Consider the following 14,571-nt stretch of genomic DNA (forward strand, 5'->3'; position numbering starts at 1 on the left):
TTCCTCTAGCTTCCTCCCTAGAAATTACGAATGTGTAGCACTGGAGTCTCCATGTAGAACCAATTTGTGTTTCCCAGCAGAACATTAAATGTTCCCTGATAAAAAACATTCAAAACAATAAATTCCATTGATAATATCCAGAAAACACAAACACAGAGGCATTCACAATATTTTGGATTGAGTTAGCCAAAACTCAACCGGATATTTCTGGTTTCATCCAGCCATATCCGGAAAAACTGGTGTGGAATTCGTAGGCAATGGACCGAGAAAATCCCAGTAAAAATGGTTTTGGAGAAAAGCAAAGTCTTTCGTTAGGCAAGTGCATAAAATGTCATCTATACAAACAGAAATATCATGTTTGTTTGTCACAGTTCCTCTAGCTTTCTCCCTCGAAAATACGAATGCGTAGAGCTGATGTCTCCATGTGGAACCAATTAGTGTTTCCAAGCACAAAATTAAATGTTCCCTGATAAAAAACATTCAAAACCATAAAGTCTGAGGATACTATCAGGAAAACACAAACACAGAGGCTGTAGCAATATCTGGGATTGAGTTAGCCAGAACACAACCGGATATTTCTCCTTTCATCCAGCCATATCCGGACAAAGTTGTGTGGAATTCATAGGCAATCGATCGAGAAAATCCCAGTAAAAATGGTTTTGGAGAAAAGCAAATTCTTTTCGTTAGGCAAGTGCACAAAATGTCATCGATACAAACAGAAATATCAGGTTTGTTTGTCGCAGTTCCTCCAGCTCTCTCCCTAGAAAATACGAATGTGTAGAGCTGGTGTCCCCATGATGAACAAACTAGTGTTTCAACGGTACAAAATTAAATGTTCCCTGATAAAAACATTCAAAACAATAAAGTCCATCGATAATATGCAGAAAACACACACACAGAGGCTTTCACAATATTTCGGATTGAGTTAGCCAAAGCACAACCGGATATTTCTGGTTTCATCCAGTCATATCCGGACAAAATGGTGTGGAATTCTCATGCAATGCACTGAGAAAATCAGAGTAAAAATGCTTTTGGAGAAAAGCAAAGTCTTTTCGTTAGGCAAGTGCATAAAATGTCATCGATACAAACAGAAATATCATGTTTGTTTGCCGCAGTTCCTCTAGCTTCCTCCCTAGAAATGACGAATGTGTAGCACTGGAGTCTCCATGTAGAACCAGTTTGTGTTTCCCAGCACAACATTAAATGTTCCCTGATAAAAAACATTCAAAACAATAAATTCCATTGATAATATCCAGAAAACACAAACACAGAGGCATTCACAATATTTCGGATTGAGTTAGCCAAAACTCAACCGGATATTTCTGGTTTCATCCAGCCATATCCGGAAAAACTGGTGTGGAATTCAGAGGCAATGGACCGAGAAAATCCCAGTAAAAATGGTTTTGGAGAAAAGCAAAGTCTTTTCGTTAGGCAAATGCATAAAATGTCATCTATACAAACAGAAATATCATGTTTGTTTGTCACAGTTCCTCTAGCTTTCTCCCTCGAAAATACGAATGCGTAGAGCTGATGTCTGCATGTGGAACCAATTAGTGTTTCCAAGCACAAAATTAAATGTTCCCTGATAAAAAACATTCAAAACCATAAAGTCTGAGGATAATATCAGGAAAACACAAACACAGAGGCTGTAGCAATATCTGGGATTGAGTTAGCCAAAACACAACCGCATATTTCTCCTTTCATCCAGTCATATCCGGACAAAGTGGTGTGGAATTCATAGGCAATCCATCGAGAAAATCCCAGTAAAAATGGTTTTGGAGAAAAGCAAAGTCTTTTCGTTAGGCAAGTGCATAAAATGTCATCGATACAAAAAGAAATATCAGGTTTGTTTGTCGCAGTTCCTCCAGCTCTCTCCCTAGAAAATACGAATGTGTAGAGCTGGTGTCCCCATGATGAACATACTAGTGTTTTAACGGTACAAAATTAAATGTTCCCTGATAAAAACATTCAAATCAATAAAGTCCATCGATAATAAGCAGAAAACACACACACAGAGGCTGTAGCAATATCTGGGATTGAGTTAGCCAAAACACAACCGGATATTTCTGGTTTCATCCAGTCATATCCAGACAAAATGGTTTGTAATTCTCATGCAATGCACTGAGAAAATCAGTAAAAATGGTTTTGGAGAAAAGCAAAGTCTTTTCGTTAGGCAAGTGCATAAAATGTCATCGATACAAACAGAAATATCCTGTTTGTTTGCCGCAGTTCCTCTAGCCTCCTCCCTAGAGATTATGAATGTGTAGCACTGGAGTCTCCATGTAGAACCAATTTGTGTTTCCCAGCACAACATTAAATGTTCCCTGATAAAAATCATTCAAAACAATAAATTCCATTGATAATATCCAGAAAACACAAACACAGAGTCATTCACAATATTTCGGATTGAGTTAGCCAAAACTCAACCGGATATTTCTGGTTTCATCCAACCATATCCGGAAAAACTGGTGTGGAATTCATAGGCAATGGACCGAGAAAATCCCAGTAAAAATGGTTTTGGAGAAAAGCAAAGTCTTTTCGTTAGGCAAGTGCATAAAATGTCATCGATACAAACAGAAATATCATCGTTGTTTGCCGCAGTTCCTCTCGCTTCCTCCCTAGAAATTACGAATGTGTAGCACTGGAGTCTCCATGTAGAACCAATTTGTGTTTCCCAGCACAACATTAAATGTTCCCTGATAAAAAACATTCAAAACCATAAAGTCTGAGGATACTATCAGGAAAACACAAACACAGAGGCTGTAGCAATATCTGGGATTGAGTTAGCCAAAACACAACCGGATATTTCTGGTTTCATCCAGCCATATCCGGAAAAACTGGTGTGGAATTCATAGGCAATGGACCGAGAAAATCCCAGTAAAAATGGTTTTGGAGAAAAGCAAAGTCTTTTCGTTTGGCAATTGCATAAAATGTCATCGATACAAAAAGAAATATCAGGTTTGTTTGTCGCAGCTCCTCTAGCTTTCTCCCTAGAAAATACGAATGCGTAGAGCTGATGTCTCCATGTGGAACCAATTAGTGTTTCCAAGCACAAAATTAAATGTTCCCTGATAAAAAACATTCAAAACCATAAAGTCTGAGGATAATATCAGGAATACACAAACACAGAGGCTGTAGCAATATCTGGGATTGAGTTATCCAAAACACAACCGGATATTTCTCCTTTCATCCAGTCATATCCGGACAAAGTGGTGTGGAATTCATAGGCAATCGATCGAGAAAATCCCAGAAAAATGGTTTTGGAGAAAAGCAAAGTCTTTTCGTTAGGCAAGTGCATAAAATGTCATGCATACAAACAGAAATATCAGGTTTGTTTTTCGCAGTTCCTCCAGCTCTCTCCCTAGAAAATACGAATGTGCAGAGCTGGTGTCCCCATGATGAACAAACTAGTGTTTTAACGGTACAAAATTAAATGTTCCCTGATAAAAACATTCAAATCAATAAAGTCCATCGATAATATGCAGAAAACACACACACAGAGGCTTTCACAATATTTCGGATTGAGTTAGCCAAAGCACAACCGGATATTTCTGGTTTCATCCAGTCATATCCGGACAAAATTGTGTGGAATTCTTATGCAATGGACTGAGAAAATCAGAGTAAAAATGGTTTTGGAGAAAAGCAAAGTCTTTTCGTTAGGCAAGTGCATAAAATGTCATCTATACAAACAGAAATATCCTGTTTGTTTGCCGCAGTTCCTCTAGCCTCCTCCCTAGAGATTACGAATGTGTAGCACTGGAGTCTCCATGTAGAACCAATTTGTGTTTCCCAGCACAACATTAAATGTTCCCTGATAAAAAACATTCAAAACAATAAATTCCATTGATAATATCCAGAAAACACAAACACAGAGTCATTCACAATATTTCGGATTGAGTTAGCCAAAACTCAACCGGATATTTCTGGTTTCATCCAGCCATATCCGGAAAAACTGGTGTGGAATTCATAGGCAATGGACCGAGAAAATCCCAGTAAAAATGGTTTTGGAGAAAAGCAAAGTCTTTTCGTTAGGCAAGTGCATAAAATGTCATCGATACAAACAGAAATATCATGGTTGTTTGCCGCAGTTCCTCTAGCTTCCTCCCTAGAAATTACGAATGTGTAGCACTGGAGTCTCCATGTAGAACCAATTTGTGTTTCCCAGCACAACATTAAATGTTCCCTGATAAAAAACATTCAAAACCATAAAGTCTGAGGATACTATCAGGAAAACACAAACACAGAGGCTGTAGCAATATCTGGGATTGAGTTAGCCAAAACACAACCGGATATTTCTGGTTTCATCCAGCCATATCCGGAAAAACTGGTGTGGAATTCGTAGGCAATGGACCGAGAAAATCCCAGTAAAAATGGTTTTGGAGAAAAGCAAAGTCTTTTCGTTTGGCAATTGCATAAAATGTCATCGATACAAAAAGAAATATCAGGTTTGTTTGTCGCAGCTCCTCTAGCTTTCTCCCTAGAAAATACGAATGCGTAGAGCTGATGTCTCCATGTGGAACCAATTAGTGTTTCCAAGCACAAAATTAAATGTTCCCTGATAAAAAACATTCAAAACCATAAAGTCTGAGGATAATATCAGGAATACACAAACACAGAGGCTGTAGCAATATCTGGGATTGAGTTATCCAAAACACAACCGGATATTACTCCTTTCATCCAGTCATATCTGGACAAAGTGGTGTGGAATTCATAGGCAATCGATCGAGAAAATCCCAGAAAAATGGTTTTGGAGAAAAGCAAAGTCTTTTCGTTAGGCAAGTGCATAAAATGTCATGCATACAAACAGAAATATCAGGTTTGTTTTTCGCAGTTCCTCCAGCTCTCTCCCTAGAAAATACGAATGTGCAGAGCTGGTGTCCCCATGATGAACAAACTAGTGTTTTAACGGTACAAAATTAAATGTTCCCTGATAAAAACATTCAAATCAATAAAGTCCATCGATAATATGCAGAAAACACACACACAGAGGCTTTCACAATATTTCGGATTGAGTTAGCCAAAGCACAACCGGATATTTCTGGTTTCATCCAGTCATATCCGGACAAAATGGTGTGGAATTCTTATGCAATGGACTGAGAAAATCAGAGTAAAAATGGTTTTGGAGAAAAGCAAAGTCTTTTCGTTAGGCAAGTGCATAAAATGTCATCTATACAAACAGAAATATCCTGTTTGTTTGCCGCAGTTCCTCTAGCCTCCTCCCTAGAGATTACGAATGTGTAGCACTGGAGTCTCCATGTAGAACCAATTTGTGTTTCCCAGCACAACATTAAATGTTCCCTGATAAAAAACATTCAAAACAATAAATTCCATTGATAATATCCAGAAAACACAAACACAGAGTCATTCACAATATTTCGGATTGAGTTAGCCAAAACTCAACCGGATATTTCTGGTTTCATCCAGCCATATCCGGAAAAACTGGTGTGGAATTCATAGGCAATGGACCGAGAAAATCCCAGTAAAAATGGTTTTGGAGAAAAGCAAAGTCTTTTCGTTAGGCAAGTGCATAAAATGTCATCGATACAAACAGAAATATCATGGTTGTTTGCCGCAGTTCCTCTCGCTTCCTCCCTAGAAATTACGAATGTGTAGCACTGGAGTCTCCATGTAGAACCAATTTGTGTTTCCCAGCACAACATTAAATGTTCCCTGATAAAAAACATTCAAAACCATAAAGTCTGAGGATACTATCAGGAAAACACAAACACAGAGGCTGTAGCAATATCTGGGATTGAGTTAGCCAAAACACAACCGGATATTTCTGGTTTCATCCAGCCATATCCGGAAAAACTGGTGTGGAATTCATAGGCAATGGACCGAGAAAATCCCAGTAAAAATGGTTTTGGAGAAAAGCAAAGTCTTTTCGTTTGGCAATTGCATAAAATGTCATCGATACAAAAAGAAATATCAGGTTTGTTTGTCGCAGCTCCTCTAGCTTTCTCCCTAGAAAATACGAATGCGTAGAGCTGATGTCTCCATGTGGAACCAATTAGTGTTTCCAAGCACAAAATTAAATGTTCCCTGATAAAAAACATTCAAAACCATAAAGTCTGAGGATAATATCAGGAAAACACAAACACAGAGGCTGTAGCAATATCTGGGATTGAGTTAGCCAAAACACAACCGGATATTTCTCCTTTCATCCAGTCATATCCGGACAAAGTGGTGTGGAATTCATAGGCAATCGATCGAGAAAATCCCAGAAAAATGGTTTTGGAGAAAAGCAAAGTCTTTTCGTTAGGCAAGTGCATAAAATGTCATCGATATAAACAGAAATATCATGTTTGTTTGTCGCAGTTCCTCCAGCTCTCTCCCTAGAAAATACGAATGTGCAGAGCTGGTGTCCCCATGATGAACAAACTAGTGTTTTAAAGGTACAAAATTAAATGTTCCCTGATAAAAACATTCAAATCAATAAAGTCCATCGATAATATGCAGAAAACACACACACAGAGGCTTTCACAATATTTCGGATTGAGTTAGCCAAAGCACAACCGGATATTTCTGGTTTCATCCAGTCATATCCAGACAAAATTGTGTGGAATTCTTATGCAATGCACTGAGAAAATCAGAGTAAAAATGGTTTTGGAGAAAAGCAAAGTCTTTTCATTAGGCAAGTGCATAAAATGTCATCGATACAAACAGAAATATCATGTTTGTTTGCCGCAGTTCCTCTAGCTTCCTCCCTAGAAATTACGAATGTGTAGCACTGGAGTCTCCATGTAGAACCAATTTGTGTTTCCCAGCACAACATTAAATGTTCCCTGATAAAAACATTCAAATCAATAAAGTCCATCGATAATATGCAGAAAACACACACACAGAGGCATTCACAATATTTCGGATTGAGTTAGCAAAACTCAACCGGATATTTCTGGTTTCATCCAGCCATATCCGGAAAAACTGGTGTGGAATTCATAGGCAATGGACCGAGAAAATCCCAGTAAAAATGGTTTTGGAGAAAAGCAAAGCTTTTCGTTAGGCAAGTGCATAAAATGTCATCTATACAAACAGAAATATCAGGTTTGTTTGTCGCAGTTCCTCCAGCTCTCTCCCTAGAAAATACGAATGTGTAGAGCTGGTGTCCCCATGATGAACAAACTAGTGTTTCAACGGTACAAAATTAAATGTTCCCTGATAAAAACATTCAAAACAATAAAGTCCATCGATAATATCCAGAAAACACACACACAGAGGCTTTCACAATATTTCGGATTGAGTTAGCCAAAGCACAACCGGATATTTCTGGTTTCATCCAGTCATATCCGGACAAAATGGTGTGGAATTCTTATGCAATGGACTTGAAAAATCAGAGTAAAAATGGTTTTGGAGAAAAGCAAAGTCTTTTCGTTAGGCAAGTGCATAAAATATCATCGATACAAACAGAAATATCATGTTTGTTTGCCGCAGTTCCTCTAGCTTCCTCCCTAGAAATTACGAATGTGTAGCACTGGAGTCTCCATGTAGAACCAGTTTGTGTTTCCCAGCACAACATTAAATGTTCCCTGATAAAAAACATTCAAAACAATAAATTCCATTGATAATATCCAGAAAACACAAACACAGAGGCATTCACAATATTTCGGATTGAGTTAGCCAAAACTCAACCGGATATTTCTGGTTTAATCCAGCCATATCCGGAAAAACTGGTGTGGAATTCATAGGCAATGGACCGAGAAAATCCCAGTAAAAATGGTTTTGGAGAAAAGCAAAGTCTTTTCGTTTGGCAATTGCATAAAATGTCATCGATACAAAAAGAAATATCAGGTTTGTTTGTCGCAGTTCCTCTAGCTTTCTCCCTCGAAAATACGAATGCGTATAGCTGATGTCTCCATGTGGAACCAATTAGTGTTTCCAAGCACAAAATTAAATGTTCCCTGATAAAAAACATTCAAAACCATAAAGTCTGAGGATAATATCAGGAAAACACAAACACAGAGGCTGTAGCAATATCTGGGATTGAGTTAGCCAAAACACAACCGGATATTTCTCCTTTCATCCAGTCATATCCGGACAAAGTGGTGTGGAATTCACAGGCAATCTATCGAGAAAATCCCAGAAAAATGGTTTTGGAGAAAAGCAAAGTCTTTTCGTTAGGCAAGTGCATAAAATGTCATCCATACAAACAGAAATATCATGTTTGTTTGTAGCAGTTCCTCCAGCTCTCTCCCTAGAAAATACGAATGTGCAGAGCTGGTGTCCCCATGATGAACAAACTAGTGTTTTAAAGGTACAAAATTAAATGTTCCCTGATAAAAACATTCAAATCAATAAAGTCCATCGATAATATGCAGAAAACACACACACAGAGGCTTTCACAATATTTCGGATTGAGTTAGCCAAAGCACAACCGGATATTTCTGGTTTCATCCAGTCATATCCAGACAAAATGGTGTGGAATTCTTATGCAATGCACTGAGAAAATCAGAGTAAAAATGGTTTTGGAGAAAAGCAAAGTCTTTTCATTAGGCAAGTGCATAAAATGTCATCGATACAAACAGAAATATCATGTTTGTTTGCCGCAGTTCCTCTAGCTTCCTCCCTAGAAATTACGAATGTGTAGCACTGGAGTCTCCATGTAGAACCAATTTGTGTTTCCCAGCACAACATTAAATGCTCCCTGATAAAAACATTCAAATCAATAATGTCCATCGATAATATGCAGAAAACACACACACATAGGCATTCACAATATTTCGGATTGAGTAAGCCAAAACTCAACCGGATATTTCTGGTTTCATCCAGCCATATCCGGAAAAACTGGTGTGGATTTCATAGGCAATGGACCGAGAAAATCCCAGTAAAAATGGTTTTGGAGAAAAGCAAAGCTTTTTGTTAGGCAAGTGCATAAAATGTCATCTATACAAACAGAAATATCATGTTTGTTTGTCGCAGTTCCTCTAGCTTTCTCCCTAGAAAATATGAATGCGTAGAGCTGATGTCTCCATGTGGAACCAATTAGTGTTTCCCAGCACAAAATTAAATGTTCCCTGATAAAAAACATTCAAAACCATAAAGTCTGAGGATACTATCAGGAGAACACAAACACAGAGGCTGTAGCAATATCTGGGATTGAGTTAGCCAAAACACAACCGGATATTTCTGGTTTCATCCAGCCATATCTGGACAAAGTGGTGTGGAATTCGTAGGCAATGGACCGAGAAAATCCCAGTAAAAATGGTTTTGGAGAAAAGCAAATTCTTTTCTTTTGGCAATTGCATAAAATGTCATCGATACAAAAAGAAATATCAGGTTTGTTTGTCGCAGTTCCTCCAGCTCTCTCCCTAGAAAATACGAATGTGTAGAGCTGGTGTCCCCATGATGAAAAAACTAGTGTTTCAACGGTACAAAATTAAATGTTCCCGGATAAAAACATTCAAAACAATAAAGTCCATCGAAAATATCCAGAAAACACACACACAGAGGCTTTCACAATATTTCGGATTGAGTTAGCCAAAGCACAACCGGATATTTCTGGTTTCATCCAGTCATATCCGGACAAAATGGTGTGGAATTCTTATGCAATGGACTGAGAAAATCAGAGTAAAAATGGTTTTGGAGAAAAGCAAAGTCTTTTCGTTAGGCAAGTGCATAAAATGTCATCGATACAAACAGAAATATCATGGTTGTTTGCCGCAGTTCCTCTAGCTTCCTCCCTAGAAATTACGAATGTGTAGCACTGGAGTCTCCATGTAGAACCAATTTGTGTTTCCCAGCACAACATTAAATGTTCCCTGATAAAAAACATTCAAAACAATAAATTCCATTGATAATATCCAGAAAACACACACACAGAAGCATTCACAATATTTCGGATTGAGTTAGCCAAAACTCAACCGGATATTTCTGGTTTCATCCAGCCATATCCGGACAAAGTGGTGTGGAATTCATAGGCAATGGACCGAGAAAATCCCAGTAAAAATGGTTTTGGAGAAAAGCAAAGTCTTTTCGTTAGGCAAGTGCACAAAATGTCATCGATACAAACAGAAATATCATGTTTGTTTGTCGCAGTTCCTCTAGCTCTCTCCCTAGAAAATACGAATGTGTAGAGCTGGTGTCCCCATGATGAACAAACTAGTGTTTCAACGGTACAAAATTAAATGTTCCCTGATAAAAACATTCAAAACAATAAAGTCCATCGATAATATCCAGAAAACACACACACAGAGGCTTTCACAATATTTCGGATTGAGTTAGCCAAAGCACAACCGGATATTTCTGGTTTCATCCAGTCATATCCGGACAAAATGGTGTGGAATTCTTATGCAATGGACTTGAAAAATCAGAGTAAAAATGGTTTTGGAGAAAAGCAAAGTCTTTTCGTTAGGCAAGTGCATAAAATGTCATTGATACAAACAGAAATATCATGTTTGTTTGCCGCAGTTCCTCTAGCTTCCTCCCTAGAAATTACGAATGTGTAGCACTGGAGTCTCCATGTAGAACCAATTTGTGTTTCCCAGCACAACATTAAATGTTCCCTGATAAAAAACATTCAAAACAATAAATTCCATTGATAATATCCAGAAAACACACACACAGAGGCATTCACAATATTTCGGATTGAGTTAGCCAAAACTCAACCGGATATTTCTGGTTTCATCCAGCCATTTCCGGAAAAACTGGTGTGGAATTCGTAGGCAATGGACCGAGAAAATCCCAGTAAAAATGGTTTTGGAGAAAAGCAAAGTCTTTTCATTAGGCAAGTGCATAAAATGTCATCGATACAAACAGAAATATCATGTTTGTTTTTCGCAGTTCCTCCAGCTCTCTCCCTAGAAAATACGAATGTGTAGTGCTATTGTCCCCATGATGAACAAACTAGTGTTTCAACGGTACAAAATTAAATGTTCCCTGATAAAAAACATTCAAAACAATAAAGTCCATCGATAATATCCAGAAAACAAACACACAGAGGCTTTCACAATATTTCGGAATGGGTTAGCCAAAGCACAACCATATATTTCTGGTTTCATCCAGTCATATCCAAACAAAATGGTGTGGAATTCTTATGCAATGGACTGAGAAAATCAGAGTGAAAATGGTTTTGGAGAAAAGCAAAGTCTTTTCGTTAGGCAAGTGCATAAAATGTCACCCATACAAACAGAAATATCATGTTTGTTTGCCGCAGTTCCTCTAGCTTCCTCCCTAGAAATTACGAATGTGTAGCACTGGAGTCTCCATGTAGAACCAATTTGTGTTTCCCAGCACAACATTAAATGTTCCCTGATAAAAACATTCAAAACAATAAATTCCATTGATAATATCCAGAAAACAAACACAGAGGCATTCACAATATTTCGGATTGAGTAAGCCAAAACTCAACCGGATATTTCTGGTTTCATCCAGCCATATCCGGACAAAATGGTGTGGAATTCGTAGGCAATGGACCGAGAAAATCCCAGTAAAAATGGTTTTGGAGAAAAGCAAAGTCTTTTCGTTAGGCAAGTGCATAAAATGTCATCTATACACACAGAAATATCAGGTTTGTTTGTCGCAGTTCCTCCAGCTCTCTCCCTAGAAAATACGAATGTGCAGAGCTGGTGTCCCCATGATGAACAAACTAGTGTTTCAACGGTACAAAATTAAATGTTCCCTGATAAAAACATTCAAAACAATAAAGTCCATCGATAATATCCAGAAAACACACACACAGAGGCTTTCACAATATTTCGGATTGAGTTAGCCAAAGCACAACCATATATTTCTGGTATCATCCAGTCATACCCAGACAAAATGGTTTGGAATTCTTATGCAATGGACTGAGAAAATCAGAGTAAAAATGGTTTTGGAGAAAAGAAAAGTCTTTTCGTTAGGCAAGTGCATAAAATGTCATCGATACAAACAGAAATATCATGTTTGTTTGCCGCAGTTCCTCTAGCTTTCTCCCTAGATAATACGAATGCGTAGAGCTGATGTCTCCATGTGGAACCAATTAGTGTTTCCAAGCACAAAATTAAATGTTCCCTGATAAAAAACATTCAAAACCATAAAGTCTGAGGATAATATCAGGAAAACACAAACACAGAGGCTGTAGCAATATCTGGGATTGAGTTAGCCAAAACACAACCGGATATTTCTCCTTTCATCCAGTCATATCCGGACAAAGTGGTGTGGAATTCATAGGCAATGGACCGAGAAAATCCCAGTAAAAATGGTTTTGGAGAAAAGCAAATTCTTTTCGTTAGGCAAGTGCATAAAATGTCATCTATACAAACAGAAATATCAGGTTTGTTTGTCGCAGTTCCTCTAGCTCTCTCCCTAGAAAACACGAATGTGTAGAGCTGGTGTCCCCATGATGAACAAACTAGTGTTTCCACGGTACAAAGTTAAATGTTCCCTGATAAAAACATTCAAAACAATAAAGTCCATCGATAATATCCAGAAAACACACACACAGAGGCTTTCACAATATTTCGGATTGAGTTAGCCAAAGCACAACCGGATATTTCTGGTTTCATCCAGTCATATCCGGACAAAATGGTGTGGAATTCTTATGCAATGGACTGAGAAAATCAGAGTAAAAATGGTTTTGGAGAAAAGCAAAGTCTTTTCGTTAGGCAAGTGCATAAAACGTCATCGATACAAACAGAAATATCATGTTTGTTTGCCGCATTTCCTCTAGCTTTCTCCCTAGATAATACGAATGCGTAGAGCTGATGTCTCCATGTGGAACCAATTAGTGTTTCCAAGCACAAAATTAAATGTTCCCTGATAATAAACATTCAAAACCATAAAGTCTGAGGATAATATCAGGAAAACTCAAACACAGAGGCTGTAGCAATATCTGGGATTGAGTTAGCCAAAACACAACCGGATATTTCTCCTTTCATCCAGTCATATCCGGACAAAGTGGTGTGGAATTCATAGGCAATGGACCGAGAAAATCCCAGTAAAAATGGTTTTGGAGAAAAGCAAAGTCTTTTCGTTAGGCAAGTGCATAAAATGTCATCGATACAAACAGAAATATCATGGTTGTTTGCCGCAGTTCCTCTAGCTTCCTCCCTAGAAATTACGAATGTGTAGCACTGGAGTCTCCATGTAGAACCAATTTGTGTTTCCCAGCACAACATTAAATGTTCCCTGATAAAAAACATTCAAAACAATAAATTCCATTGATAATATCCAGAAAACACAAACACAGAGTCATTCACAATATTTCGGATTGAGTTAGCCAAAACTCAACCGGATATTTCTGGTTTTATCCAGCCATATCCGGAAAAACTGGTGTGGAATTCATAGGCAATGGACCGAGAAAATCCCAGTAAAAAAGGTTTTGGAGAAAAGCAAATTCTTTTCGTTAGGCAAGTGCACAAAATGTCATCGATACGAAAAGAAATATCAGGTTTGTTTGTCGCAGTTCCTCCAGCTCTCTCCCTAGAAAATACGAATGTGTAGAGCTGGTGTCCCCATGATGAACAAACTATTGTTTCAACGGTACAAAATTAAATGTTCCCTGATAAAAACATACAAAACAATAAAGTCCATTGATAATATGCTGAAAACACACACACAGAGGATTTCACAGTATTTCGGATTGAGTTAGCCAAAACTCAACCGGATATTTCTGGTTTTATCCAGCCATATCCAGACAAAATGGTGTGGAATTCTTATGCAATGGACTGAGAAAATCAGAGTAAAAATGGTTTTGGAGAAAAGCAAAATCTTTTCATTAGGCAAGTGCATAAAATGCCATCGATACAAACAGAAATATCATGTTTGTTTGCCGCAGTTCCTCTAGCTTCCTCCCTAGAAATTACGAATGTGTAGCACTGGAGTCTCCATGTAGAACCAATTTGTGTTTCCCAGCACAACATTAAATGTTCCCTGATAAAAAACATTCAAAACAATAAATTCCATTGATAATATCCAGAAAACACACACACAGAAGCATTCACAATATTTCGGATTGAGTAAGCCAAAACTCAACCGGATATTTCTGGTTTCATCCAGCCATATCCGGACAAAGTGGTGTGGAATTCATAGGCAATGGACCGAGAAAATCCCAGTAAAAATGGTTTTGGAGAAAAGCAAAGTCTTTTCGTTAGGCAAGTGCACAAAATGTCATCGATACAAACAGAAATATCATGTTTGTTTGTCGCAGTTCCTCTAGCTCTCTCCCTAGAAAATACGAATGTGTAGAGCTGGTGTCCCCATGATGAACAAACTAGTGTTTCAACGGTACAAAATTAAATGTTCCCTGATAAAAACATTCAAAACAATAAAGTCCATCGATAATATCCAGAAAACACACACACAGAGGCTTTCACAATATTTCGGATTGAGTTAGCCAAAGCACAACCGGATATTTCTGGTTTCATCCAGTCATATCCGGACAAAATGGTGTGGAATTCTTATGCAATGGACTTGAAAAATCAGAGTAAAAATGGTTTTGGAGAAAAGCAAAGTCTTTTCGTTAGGCAAGTGCATAAAATGTCATTGATACAAACAGAAATATCATGTTTGTTTGCCGCAGTTCCTCTAGCTTCCTCCCTAGAAATTACGAATGTGTAGCACTGGAGTCTCCATGTAGAACCAATTTGTGTTTCCCAG

This window comes from Lepus europaeus, chromosome 6 (genome assembly GCF_033115175.1).
Source record: "Lepus europaeus isolate LE1 chromosome 6, mLepTim1.pri, whole genome shotgun sequence".
NCBI classification, from domain to species: Eukaryota; Metazoa; Chordata; class Mammalia; order Lagomorpha; family Leporidae; genus Lepus; species Lepus europaeus.